Raw genomic sequence first — 14,087 nt, 5'->3', positions numbered from 1 at the left:
TCATCATTGGTGTCAAGGGGAGAAATAGTGCCCCATCATTGGTGTCTGTGGGATGAATAGTGCCCCATTATTGGTGTCAGTGGGAGGAATAGTGCCCCATCATTGGTGTCAGTGGGAGGAATAGTGCCCCATCATTGGTGTCAGTGGGGGGAATAGTGCCCCATCATTAGTATCAGTGGGGGGAATAGTGCCCCATCATTTGTATCAGAGGAAGGAATAGTGCCCTATCATTGCTGTCAGTGGAAGGAAAAATGCCCCATAGTTGGCGCCAGTGGAAGAAATGGTGCCTCCTTGTTAGTGTCAGTGGGAGGAATAGTACCCCGGGGGCCGTATAGAGACAGGCATTCGGCCCATGGGCCGCAGTTTGGAGACCACTGATATAAAGCAAAGTATTTAGGCCTCTTGATAATAACAACAATAGCAAAAATAAGCATTCAGATCCTCTTTATTTCACCCCGGAGAATAATGGGGAATAGTGAGAGACTGATCTGCTGAAATCTGATGACCATTTACCTCTCTTTTAGGATCATTGACAGTGACTTGTCAGATAAAACTAAAGGAGAACTTGAAAAGTTGGAATCCCTCCGACCAGGACTGAAGGTCATCATTTAGTGACCCAAGAGGAAGAAGCTCTGCTACAGCTGTGGAAGGACCCAAGACATTGTTCTGGATGATAAGAAGGAGATTCAGAAATAAGAAATCCAACTCCAGCAGAGAATGAATCATTGCAGATGGATTAGCACAGCCATCAAAGGGTGGTGACAGGGAAACCCAAACTCATGGATTTCAGTAACAATGGGGGCAGCACAGTAGCTAAGTGGTTAGCACTACCGCATGGCAGCACTCAGGTCATTGATTTGAATCCCAACCACGGCACCACCTGCCTGAAGTTTGCATGTTTTCCCTGTGCCTGCGTGGGTTTCCTTCCAAAAGACATGCTGGTAGGTAAATTGTCTCCTGTCTAAATTGTTCTTAGTATGTGTAGGTATGAATGTGAGTCAGGGACCTTAGATTGTACGCTCCTCGGGGGCGGGGACTGATGTGAATGTACAATATATATATGTAAAGCGCTGCGTACATTGATGGCGCTATATAAGTACCTGAAATAAATTTTGAATGCTGATGCCAAGTTGAAAAGTGAATGTAGTTATTGTACGTCGGAGGATGCAGGGAGAGCAGCATAATACATAGTATTGGATACTCTGTATAAGTAAGGAGTTCTAACTGCTTTTATATGTCCTTTAGTGGGTGGGATCTAGCTATATAACTTTCTTTGAAGTTCCATCTGTGTCTCAGGTGGGATTTACTGAGGTGGTAATGGACATTCAGCCATGTTACTTCCAGTAGTTACTGGAGGGAACAATGCCTCAAAAGATCAAGAGCAATCTTCTAAGATGGAGGCGTAAATAGCATTCTAACACAAATACAGAAGTAATAACAAAATATACATCCAATATACACTAGATTGCCAAAAGTATTGTCCCCGCCCTGCAAATCATGTGATTCAGGTGCTCCAATCCCCTCCATGGACACAGGTGTGTACAATCGAGCCCCTAGGCATGCAGACTGCTTCTACAAACATTGGTGAAAGAATGGGTCACTCTCAGGAGCTCAGTGACTCCAAGCGTGGTCCCGTGATAGGTGGCCACCTGGGCAATAAGTCCATCCGTGACATTTCCTGGCTACTAAATATTCCACGATCAACTGTTAGTGGGATTATAACAAAGTGGAAGCAACTGGGAACAACAGCCACTCAGCCACAAAGTGGTAGGCCACGTCACATGACAGGGCGGGGTCAGCGCATGCTGAAGCGCACAGTGCGCAGAAGTCACCAACTGTCTGCAGCTAAAGACCTCCAAACTTGGTGTGGCCTTCAGATGAGCCCAGCAACAGTGCGTAGAGAGCTTCATGGAGTGGGTTTCCATGGCCGAGCAGCTGCATCCAAGCCTTCCATCACCAAGTGAAATGCAAAGCGTCGGATGCCGTGGTGTAAAGCACGCCGCCACTGGACTCTAGAGCAGTGGAGATGTGTTCTCTGGAGTAACCAATCACGCTTCTCTGTCTGGCAATCTGATGAACGTGTCTGGGTTTGGCGGTGGCCAGGAGAACGGTACTTGCCTGACTACACTGTGCCAAGTGTAAAGTTTGGTGGAGGGGGGATTATGGTGTGGGGTTGTTTTTCAGGGATTGGGCTTGGCCCCCTAGTTCCAGTGAAGGGAACTCTTAAGGCAACATTTTGGACAATTTCATGAGTTTGGGGATGGCCCCTTCCTGTTCCAACATGACTGCACACCAGTGCACAAAGCAAGCTCCATATGTATATATGAGGATTTTTTTTTAAGCACTAGCAAGGCTTTTTTTTATGAATATTGTCTTGCAACAATGACATTTTTTTCACACTCCTTAGACAAATGTAACAAAATTAAAAAAAAAAAACACATTTTTTTTTTTAGCACTGTGGTTTAAAAATAGTGTTACTGCATATAGAAAGTTTGCATTTTATTCTGTAATTTGTCCTTTTTAAAATGACATTAAAATTATTATTCTGGTACAAAGCATTGAAAAGTTATTTACAAAAGAAGTACATTTATTTCTTCAATTTTGCTTTTTTAACCCCTCGCCCTCCTGAGGATTCCCCCCCCCCCTTCCATTTTTTGCATTACGGCGCTGCGTTACTTTAACTGACAATTGCGTGGTCATGCAACGCTGCACCCAAATGAAATTTACGTCCTTTTTTCCCCCCAGGAATTGAGCTTTCCTTCAGTGCCCCTATTTGATCGCCTGTGTTTTTTATTTTTTGCGCTACAAAAAAATAGACCAACAATTTTGAGAAAAAAAACAAAATTTTTGACTTTTTGCTCTTAAATATGTCCAGTAAAAAAATGTAAAATATTAAATTTCTTCAAAAATTTTGGCCAAAATGTAATCTGCTACATATCTTTGCTACAAAAAAAAAATCCCAATACGTGTAAATTAATCAGTTTATGTGATTAGCATTTCCAAATGGTGGTATATATACTGGGATTATTTGTTTTCATTTTTACTAGTAATGGCGGCGATCGGCGACTTATAGCAGGACTGCGGCGGACATTCTGAGACTGTGGGGGGGACTGACTTGGTGTCACTGGCATCCCCAGTGACAGCAATATAGTGTTCAGTGCTAGAAAAAAAAAAAAAAGCTCTGACACTGTACTAATGACACTGCGCAGGAAGGGGTTAATGTGAGGGGCGATCAAAGGGTTAACTGTGTGCTGGGAGCAGGGGCGGACTGACAACTCATGGGGCCCCCGGGCAATAGGGGATCATGGGGCCCCTGTGTCCTTGCTCAAACTCAAAAAAGCCTATGAAAAAAGTTCCAGGGGCATCTCATGGGGCCCCCTACCAGGGGCGGACTGACAACTCATGGGGCCCCCGGGCAATAGGGGATCATGGGGCCCATGTGTCCTTGCCCAAACTCAAAAAAGCCTATGAAAAAGGTACCAGGGGCATCTCATGGGGCCCCCTACTGACCCAGGGCCCTCGGGCAGTGCCCGAGTTCCCAAATGGTCATTCCGCTCCTGGCTGGGAGTGTTTTACTAGGGGGCGGGGTGTGTGTGTGCGTCACTGTACTCACTGCTAAGGATGTCTGTGCTGTACAGTGTGCCCGAGCTGACAGGGAGGAGGACTGTTAGTAAACAAAACAGTCCTCCTCCCCGACGGTGATCATCAGAAATCACCAGGCGCCAGAAAGTATATACCGGCCGGGGCCCGGTGACTGACAGTTGCAGCCGCGAATGGCAGCGCAGGTAGGGCGCCCGCGCGCCTCGTGCGCTCTCTACCTGGATATCCAAAATCACGTATATAGACACGTGATTTTGCGCACCCGTGTCGCCCTGTAGCAGTGTTTCTGCTATAGAGCGGCCGGGAAGCGGTTAAAGGTGAAACATGTAAATATATGTAAAAGGTGTAGAAATATTTAGAAAGCAAAACAAAAATGAATAGAAATGAACACAAAACAAACAGCAGGACAATAATGATTCCATGGAGAAGGAGAATAAGGAGTTGATTAGGGCTGATTCGATTCATTCCAAGGTTACATTAGTTCTGTGGCTCTGTATTCACATCTAAGTACATTTTCTGTTCATTTTTCCACGTTTTAACATTTGTTATAGCATGCGTTAGTAGTAGGAGTGCGGTTCCAGCACTACATAGGGAGCCGGCTTCTCACTTCCGCCCTCACTCTGACGCGCTTCCTGGGCGTGTGTCTGGTGGCACGGCTCACCGGAGCGCACGCAGATAATCTGCGGCGTAGTGCGCTTGCGCGGCCGAGACGCAGTGCGCATGCGCACTGATACGCCTTATGTTTCCCTGGTCACGGTCCTATGAAACCATCCTGGCGAGCAGGACCAACTCCCGGCTGGTTCTTACATCCGCGGGGCGTTTATTTATTTATGTTTTTATTATTTAGTAATAATTTTAATCAATTACGTCATTATGTTGTGTTCTTTATACAGCTGATGGTTGTTATGTTGGGAAGGTGCCCCATTGTGTGAGTTTATTGATCTATCCCAGTCCTGGTACTATATGTGAGTACGGTTCATTTATTTATGTGCCATTGCCTATTTATATATATTAATTATTGATTACCCGTATATAATATTGGTGCGTATTTTAACCCCTCGCCTACCGGGCGTGTCTACCCCCTTCCTGCCCAGGGGAATTTCCAGCTTTCAGCGCTGTCGCACTTTGAATGACAATTGCGCGGTCATGCAACGCTGTACACATGAAATTTTTATCATTTTTTTTGTGACAGCTTTATTTTGGGGGTATTTAATCACCTCGGGGTTTTTTATTTTTTTTAAACCAAAAACCACTGAAAATGTTGAAAAAAAACCCCCGATTTTTTTCTTAGTTTTTGTTATAAAATTTTTTAAATAGGTAATTTTTTTTCCTTCACTGATGTGCGCTAATGAGGCTGCAGTGATGGGCACTGATGAGGAGGCACTGGTAGGTGGCACTGATGGGCATTGACAGGCATCACTGATGAGCACTGAAAGGCAGCACTCATATATGGCACTGATAAGCTGCGCTGATAGGCTGCACTGACTGGCACTGATAGGCGGCACCGACTGGCACTGATAGGCGGTACTGATTGTCATTTATAGGTGGCACTGACTTGCACTGATGGGTGACACTGAAAGGCAACTCAGATGGACACTGATATGTGGCATTGATGTGCACTGGTATGCACTGATGGACACTGACAGGTGGCACTGCTGGGGCTACACAGATCATCAGGGCACACTCATCAGCAGTGCCCCGATGATCAGTGTAGATGTCCCCTCCGAGGAATGCCGATTACTCTCCTCTCCTCTGTCAGTGTGACAGCTCGTGAGGAGAGAAATGCCGATAACCGGCATTTCCCTGTTTACATGCGATCAGCTGTGATTGGACACAGCTGATCACATGACTGAGCCGACATCTTCGGCTCTTTCCGTGATCGGTGATCCGCTGTGTCCGAGGGAAACAGCGCACCGCCGATCACCGCGCTGCGCGGTGAGAATGGGAGGACGTCATATGACGTCCTCCCAGAACGAGAGAACCACCTTGCGCCCGTCATTGGACTATATGGCGGGCGGGAGGCGGTTAAAAATGTATTTATTTACTTTTGTTGCCTGAGGTGGATTTGATTGGCCTTTTTTGATTGGGCCGTTATATGTGTGGGGTGTGTGTGTGTGTGTGTGGGGGGGGGGTTGTTATCCTGTCCTCTCTGCCATACTTGGGTATATATACTGTATTTTTCGCTCCATAAGACACACCTAGGTTTTAGAGGAGAAAAACGAGAAAAACAATATTCTGAACCAATGGACTGCAGACACAGTACAGGAGATGACCAGAGACTGCGGACACAGTACAGGGGATGACCAGAGACTGCGGATATAGTACAGGGGATGACCGGAGACTGCGGACACGGTACAGGGGATGACCGGAGACTGCGGACACGGTACAGGGGATGACCGGAGACTGCGGACACGGTACAGGGGATGACCGGAGACTGCGGACACGGAACAGGGGATGACCGGAGACTGCGGACACGGTACAGGGGATGACCGGAGACTGCGGACACGGTACAGGGGATGACCGGAGACTGCGGACACGGTACAGGTGATGACCGGAGACTGCGGACACGGTACAGGTGATGACCGGAGACTGCGGACACGGTACAGGTGATGACCGGAGACTGCGGACACGGTACAGGTGATGACCGGAGACTGCGGACACGGTACAGGTGATGACCGGAGACTGCGGACACGGTACAGGTGATGACCGGAGACTGCGGACACGGTACAGGTGATGACCGGAGACTGCGGACACGGTACAGGTGATGACCGGAGACTGCGGACACGGTACAGGTGATGACCGGAGACTGCGGACACGGTACAGGTGATGACCGGAGACTGCGGACACGGTACAGGAGATGACCGGAGACTGCGGACACGGTACAGGAGATGACCGGAGACTGCGGACACGGTACAGGTGATGACCGGAGACTGCGGACTCGGTACAGATGACCAGAGACTGCGGACAGTACAGGAGATGACCAGAGACTGCTGACCTTTGGGGAGGGAGGGGGAGCGGGTACCTGAATTTGACAGGTACCCGCTCCCACTTCTGCGGAGTTGTCCTCTCTTTAGTGCAGGCGCCCGGCTGTGCCGGGTTCCCACTGTGCGTGCACGAGAAGCGCTGTACTTTGTGAATGGCCCAGCGTCTTCTGGGACCTGTCATGTGTCCTAGAAGATGCTGGATCATTCACAAAGCACATCGCTTCTCGCGCATGCGCAGTGGGCACCTGGCTGTCACAGCCGGGTGCTCACACTAAAGTTGCCGGCGCGGGAAGACTTTACAGCGGTGGACCAAGGAACAGGTAAGGTCCTGCTGCAGAGGAGAGCTGAGCAGCCGACCCGGTGGCTGCGGAAATACCGGACCGGCCACTCCATATTCACTCCATAAGACTCACTGACATTTTCCCCCATTTTTTGGGGGGGAAAAGTGCGTCTTATAGAGTGAAAAATACCGTATGTTGGATCAGCAGGTATATACTTCAGCTCTGAAGAAGGGGGTTCATCTCCCGAAACACGTCAGCCTATCCCTACGTAAGGCACAGTATTGAATTGGACTGCATTGCGGATCAACGGTCACGTTTTTATTTTCTTTGATTTGTGAGTATATATCTATATGTTCTTTTTTTAACCACTTGCCCTCCTGAGGATTTACCCCCCTTAATGACCACGCCTCTTTTTGCTACTCAGTGCTGCACTAATTCAACTGATAATTGCGCGGTCATGCAATGCTGCACCCGAACGAAATTTACGTCCTTTTTTTCACACAAATAGAGCTTTCTTTCGGTGTTATTTGTTCACCTGTGCGCTTTTTATTTTTCACGGTTTAAACAAAAAAAGACCAAAAGTTTTGAAGAAAAATGATATTTTTTACTTTCAGCTATAAAAAATATATAGTAAACTCAAAGTTAGTTATAAATTTAGGCCAAAATGTATTCTGCTCCATGTTTTTGGTTAAAAAAAATCCCAATAAGTGTATATTGATTGCTTTGTGTGGAAGTTATAGCGTCTACAAACTATGGTATAGATACTGCAATTTACGCCATTTTTTTTGCTATACAGCGCTGTGCTAGTTTAACGGACAATTTTGCGGTCATGCAATACGGTACATAAATGAAATTTTTGTCCTTGTTTTCACACACATAGAGCATTCTTTTGGTGGTATTTGATCACCTGTGCACTTTTTTTTATTTCTGGCACTATAAACAAAAAAAGTTTTGAAGAAAAAAATTTTGTTTTGAAAAAAACAATATTTTCTCATTTCGGTCATAAAAAATATCCAAAAAAACTAAAATTTCATCCTAAATTTAGGCCAAAATGTATTCTGCTACAAGTTTTTGGTTAAAAAAAAATCCCAATAAGTGTATATTGATTGCTTTGTGTGAAAGTTATAGCGTCTACAAACTATGGTATAGATAATGGAATTTACACAGCTTTTACTTTCTGACTGCTCATAACATTTCTTGAGGTGCTAAAATACCAGGATAGTATAAACACCTTCAAATGACCCCTTTTTGGAAAGTAAACACCCTAAGCTATCTGCTGAGAGGCATATTGAGTCCATGGAAGATTTATTTTTTTTCCACAAGTTTCTGGAAAATGACCAAAACATTTTTTTTTTTTTTACAAAGTTGTCATTTAAATGATTTATTTCTCTCACAAGCCATGGGTATATGTGGAATTACACCCCAAAATACATTCTGCTACTTCTACCGAATATGGGGATACCACATGTGAGACTTTTTGGGAGCCTAGCCACATACAGGAGCCTGAAATCCAATGACCACTTTGAAAGCCAGAAGGTGCGTATCTTCCTCACTACTTATCACAGATTTGAAGGCCCTGACATGCCAGGATAGCACCAAACCCCTCCCCCCCCCCCCCCCCACCAAATGACCCCTTTCTGGAAAGTAGACACCCCAAGGAATTTAAAGAGGCATGGTGAGTATTTTGCAGATCTTTTTTTTTCTCACAAGGTTTTGAAATATAAAAAAAGAATAGAAAAAAATGTTTTTGTTTTTTTTCTTTTTTCAAAAACTTGTGGCAACAAGTTTGCGCAGCGCTTTACAATATAAGGGGTGAGCTGGGGAGTGGAGAGATAGATCTGGGTGTCATCAGCATAGAGGTGGTATTGGAGGTTATCAGTTAGCCTAGGGAGGAGGTGTAGAAAGCGAAAAGGAGGGTCCAAGAGCAGAACCTTGGGGTACTTCAACAGAAGGAGAAAGCGGAGGAGGAGCAGTTGTATGTGACACTGAAAGTGCACTGAGAAAGGTAAGAGGAGAACCAGGAGAGGGCAGAGTCATGGAGGCCGATGGAGTGGAGTTTACTGAGGAGGAGCTGGTGGTCGACTGTGTCAAAGGCATCGGAAAGGTCAAGGAGTATGATTATGGAGTAATGGCCGTTGGTTTTAGCAGTTAGTAGGTCATTAGTGAGTTTTAGTTGGGCAGTTTCTGTGGAATGTTGTTGGCGGAAGCCAGACTGTCGGGAATCGAGAAGCTTGTTGTCGGTGAGGTAGCAGTTCATACGGTTGTGAACAAGGCGTTCGAGAAGCTTGGAGGCAAATGGGAGCAGGGAGATGGGTCTTAAGTTATTCAAACAGGTGGGGTCCAGCGAGGGTTTTTTGAGGATGGGGGTAACCAGTGCATGTTTGAGTGGGGAGGGAAAGGTGCCCATGGAGAGTGAGAGGTTGAAGATGCAGGTTAGAGAGTTTAGGATAGAGCAGGACGGCGGCTGCAACAGTCGTGAGGGGACAGGATCCAGGGGACAGGTGGTGAAGTGGGCTTTGGAAAGGAGTTTGGTAACTTCCTTGATGGTAACAAGGTTGAAGGAGGAGAGTATAGAGTTTGGTGTTGGGCCTGGTATTTTGGTTAGAGGAGGAAGCTTGACAGTGGAGATCTCATCACGAATTGTGTCGATCATTTTGAAGTGACTGGCAATCTCCTGTGCAGTAAGTAAGTTGGTGGGTGGAGGCAGAGTTGACAAGGAGTGGATGAGGGGGTCTTGATGAGAGTGTTATAGTAGGTTTGATTAGCAGTGTGGAGGCTGGAGTTGTATTTGAGAAGAGCGGATGTGTAGAGGGTAAAGTTTATTATACTCACATATCTTGGTGGTTGCGGGACAATACTTGTGCTCGCAACCGCATCGGCTTGTACTGCACTTATGGGACTCACCATGTCACCAAGTCCTACTGCAGCGCTACAATATAACGGGAGACAATACAGAACAATACAGTTCAATACAAGAGGGTTAGGAGGGCCCTGGTCCTGGGAGCTTACAATCTAAGAGATATGTGAAAGACCAGGATATACTAGACCGCTGGTACTCACCAGTTCACCAAAAGGTAGCATGGCACTAGTACTGGCACTCTGCTGCATATGAGAGTCATCAAAATTTGCCGACAAGTGCTAACAGAGATCAGGCCTGATTCTGAGAAAACTGAGGTTTTGTGTGCAATGTATTAAGTGACAGTGACCTACTGACCCTGCACTTGCTGGGGGAGAAGGGGGAGTAAGCGTAGGGGCTAAACGCAGGTGTTGGCAGGTGCCGGGGCTGATCCCGCTAACGCTGCATTTTTGGGGACGCTATACTAATGTGAACGCTGGTATAGTGCTGATCTGATCAAAGATATTGATCCGTTCAGACACTATACTAGCAATGGAGGTTTATTGTGTATGAGCGTCTTCCTGGCAATCAAGGGGTTAAATGTGATGACTGGCGTACTGACGGGCAATCTGATGCTATCTGGGAGGGGCGAGAAAACCACGGGAGCGCGAATCACGTGTATGTGTATATATATATATATATCTGTGATTTTGCGCACCCATCCGCCCTGTAGCAGTATTTCTGCTATAGGGCGGTCAGGAAGTGGTTACAGAAGTGGTTTGTGTTACGTCGCTGCGTTACTTTAACTGACAATTGCGCGGTCATGCAACACTGCACCCAAATTAAATTTACGTCCTTTTTTTCCCACAAATTGAGCTTTCTTTCAGTGGTATTTGATCGCCTGTGCGTTTTTAATTTTTTGCACTATAAAAAAAAAAGACTGACCATTTTGAGAAAAAAAACAATATTTGGGACTTTTTGCTATAAAACATGTGCAGTAAAAAAATGTAAAAATCTAATTTTGTCATAAATTTCAGCCAAAATGTATTCTGCGACATGTCTTTGCTAAAAAAAAATCCCAATACGTGTAAATTAATTGATTTACGTGAAAGTTATAGCGTCTACAAATGGCTGGAAAAATACTGGGATTTCTTTTTTTTTTTATACTAATAATGGCGGCGATCAGCGACTTACGGCGGTGATCAGTGATTTATGACAGTGATCAGCGACTTATGGCGGGACTGCGGCGGATATTTTGACACTGGGGGGAACTGACTTGGGGTCACTGACATCCCCGGTGACACCAATACAGTTATCAGTGCAAAAAAAAAAACCACTGACACTGTACTAATGGCACCGGGGAGGAAGGGGTTAACATTTTTAGGTGATCAAAGAGTTAACTGTGTGAGGGGAGTGTTTTACTAGTGGGCGGGGGTGTGTACTTTACAGGAACACGCTGATCCCAAGAGCTAAACTCCACTTTCAGGAACAGCGTTGTAGGAGCTGACAGGGAGCAGAGCTGCACTGTAAACAATGCAGCTGTGCTCTGTGTCACTGTTTTCCGGCAATCGCTGGGACCCGGCGGGTAATGATTGGCCGGGACCCGGTGATTGACAACCGCGGCCGCGATCGACGGAGCGGGTAGGGCGGTCACGCGCCTCCTATTTGTTTTGCTAAATGACGTTTTAAAACGTCGTTTAGCACAGCGGTGCCACCCTGCCACAGTATATACACTGCGGCTGGTAGGCAAGCTGTTAATAAATACGTGGTGTACCACGGTAATGCACGATGAGAGTGCGCCCTTGTTTGCTTTTCTTCACCAGACACCCTAGTGAATAAAACGGTGGGGGTTGCAATTTTTTTATGTCACATAGTACTCGCACAGCGATTTTTCAAATGCAAATTTAAAAAAAATACACTTTTTTTTTACTTTTAATGCACAAAAACACAATATATTGCCAATTATTTGGTAACATATAAAAGATGATGGTATGCTGAGTGAATAGATACCAAACATGACATGCTTTAAAACGGCGCATGCCCCGTGCAATGGTGACAAATTGCATACATTTTTAATATCCATAGACAACAATTTAAAAGCCTTTACAAGCTACCATTTTAGATTTACAGAGGAGATCTAATGTTAGAATTACTGCCCTTGAACTGACGTTCACGGTGATACCTCACATGCATGGTGCAACCGCTGTTTACATACCGCCATAGGGTCAAAGCTCACGAACGCAGGTGCGCACGGGGGCGAAGGTGCTTTTTTTTTTTTTTTTTTGATCACTTTTAATGCTATCACAGGAAATGCAAATATCCCCTATAACTTCAATGGGCATTGCCATATATTCTTTTTTGAGAAATCTGGGGTCTATCAGACTCTAGATATCTCCTCTGCCCTTACATTTCCTGTGAAACTGAAGTGATGAAATGCTCGTAGCTTCTGATTTCTTAGACTATAGAGATGATTGGCACCATTCCGGTATCTCTGCCAAAAAGTGTGTGTGTTATGTCCATCATTAGAATATACTGCCCTGCATCCACCCACTTCTAATGGTGGTCACATGGTGCCACATGTGCCAATTCCAAGATTGTACAAATGTCTAAATAGTGGCACGCTTGAATAAAAAATTGTCCACGTATAAGTGGTTCCCCATATGGAAAAAGGATGACACCAAGTCCCAAACTATCTTGCCACTACTTCCCATATAGCCTGTTGCCCTCTCACAGGTCTTATACATCTTGACCCCATTTCTGGCACGCTTTCTGGGAAGAAATTGTTTGAATGCAAGGTGGCCAGAAAAATTAATGAGAGACTCATCAACGCAGAGTTTTTGCTGGGGAGTATAGACATCTGCAAATTTTTGGCTAAGATGATTTACGAGGAGCTGAATTTGTGGAGCCGGTCAAATTCAAGGTCACCTCGAGGACAACAGAGTGTATTGTAATTGAAATGCATAAAACACATTATACTCTCATATCTATGCCTGGACATGGCAGCAGAGAACACGGCATATGATGAATTGGGTCTGTGGACCAATACAACCGCAATTAATTTTTTTTAAGTAAGCCCATGTTGAGGGTTAGGCCCCAAAAAAATTTAAATTCGGAAACCGTAATGGGTTTCCATGCAAATAGTCTGGCAAGGTTTGAATTTGGGTTAGCAGCGATAAATTGTGCATCTAAATTGCTTTGATCCACAATCAATGCATACAGATCTTCCATGAAAAACAGCTCCAAAAAAATCAAGGGGAGTAGTTAAATTTGCCATTTCCAGCTGAATTACAGGTTGGGCAGTGAATGGGGGAAGTATGGGTGCTGCAGAATTTGTGGGCTGCCAATCGGGATTTGCAAGCACATCCGGAAGGATACTAGGGGCTCTACGGGCCTGTGTGCGAATTCTTGGTGGTTGCGGGACAATACTTGCGCTCGCCACCACACAAGCTTGTACTGCACTTAAGGGACTCGCCATGTCACCAAGTCATACTGCAGTGCTGGTATGTGAAAGACCAGGATGTACTAGGCCGCTGGTGCTTGTGAGTTCATCAAAAGGTAGCGCAGCACTAGTACTGGCACTCTGCTGCATATGAGAGTCATCAAAATTTACCGGTAAGTGCTAGCAGAGATCAGGCCTGATTCTGCAAACACTGTCTTTTTGTATGCAATGTATCAAGTGAGAGTGACCTACTGACACTGCACTTGCTGGGGGGAGAAGGGGGGGGTAAGCGTAGGGGCTAAACGCAGGTGCTGGCAGGTGTCGGGGCTGATCCCGCTAACGCTGCGTTTTTGGGAACACTATACTAATGTGAGGGGATTGGGGGAATATTGTGCTGGGGGAGAGATTAGAGGGGGGGAATTGTGCTAGGAGAGGGGATTGGGGTGGATTTGTGTTAGGAGGGGAGACTGGGGAGAGAATTGTGCTTGAGAGGGGAAATTTGAGGGGGGTTGTACTAGGACAGGGCATTGGGGTGGACTTGTGTAAGGAGGGGAAATTGGGGGGGGGGCGGGATTTGGGTGGGGAGGAATGATTTGTGCTGGGCAGGGATTTAGGGGAATTTGTGTTAGGAGGTGGGATTGGGGGGGATTTATGCTAGGAGGGGGAATTTGGGGGAGGGGATGCGTGCTAGGAGGGTTGAAGTAGAACTACAGGTGAAGTTTCATTATTTTTTGGTGGGGAGATGCACAATAGTCTAGCCCCTCCCTGATCTCAGCGCATACTTGGATGTAGTAAGATGCCGCTTTGTGAATTCTCCCCTGCATGCTTACATGAATGCACTGCACCCCGCCGTCATACCCCACGTGTTGCTGTACGAAATGTGAACAAGGCCTTGGAGGACTCTCGCATGGTGTGACATAAATGTGCAGATTTGAGTAGCTGAGAGG

General features: G+C 45.9%; 2 protein-coding genes across 3 annotated transcripts in view; both read left to right on the top strand.

Moving 5' to 3' along the window:
• The window catches only part of LOC149456339 (NACHT, LRR and PYD domains-containing protein 12-like), a 127,745-nt gene that overhangs the window by 33,794 nt on the left and 79,864 nt on the right, over positions 1–14,087 (top strand).
• LOC149456340 (NACHT, LRR and PYD domains-containing protein 3-like) overlaps positions 4,367–14,087 on the top strand; it is a 36,225-nt gene continuing 26,504 nt past the window's right edge. For both annotated transcript variants that reach the window (XM_089685151.1, XM_089685150.1), the window contains exon 1: positions 4,367–4,565. The gene's annotated coding sequence lies outside the window, so the exon portion shown is untranslated. The remainder of the gene's footprint in view (positions 4,566–14,087) is intronic.

Source organism: Staurois parvus, unplaced genomic scaffold (assembly GCF_062004578.1).
Source record: "Staurois parvus isolate SC_StPar_1 unplaced genomic scaffold, SC_StPar_1.0 ptg000363l, whole genome shotgun sequence".
NCBI lineage: Eukaryota > Metazoa > Chordata > Amphibia > Anura > Ranidae > Staurois > Staurois parvus.
This window is presented reverse-complemented; position numbering and strand designations above follow the sequence as displayed.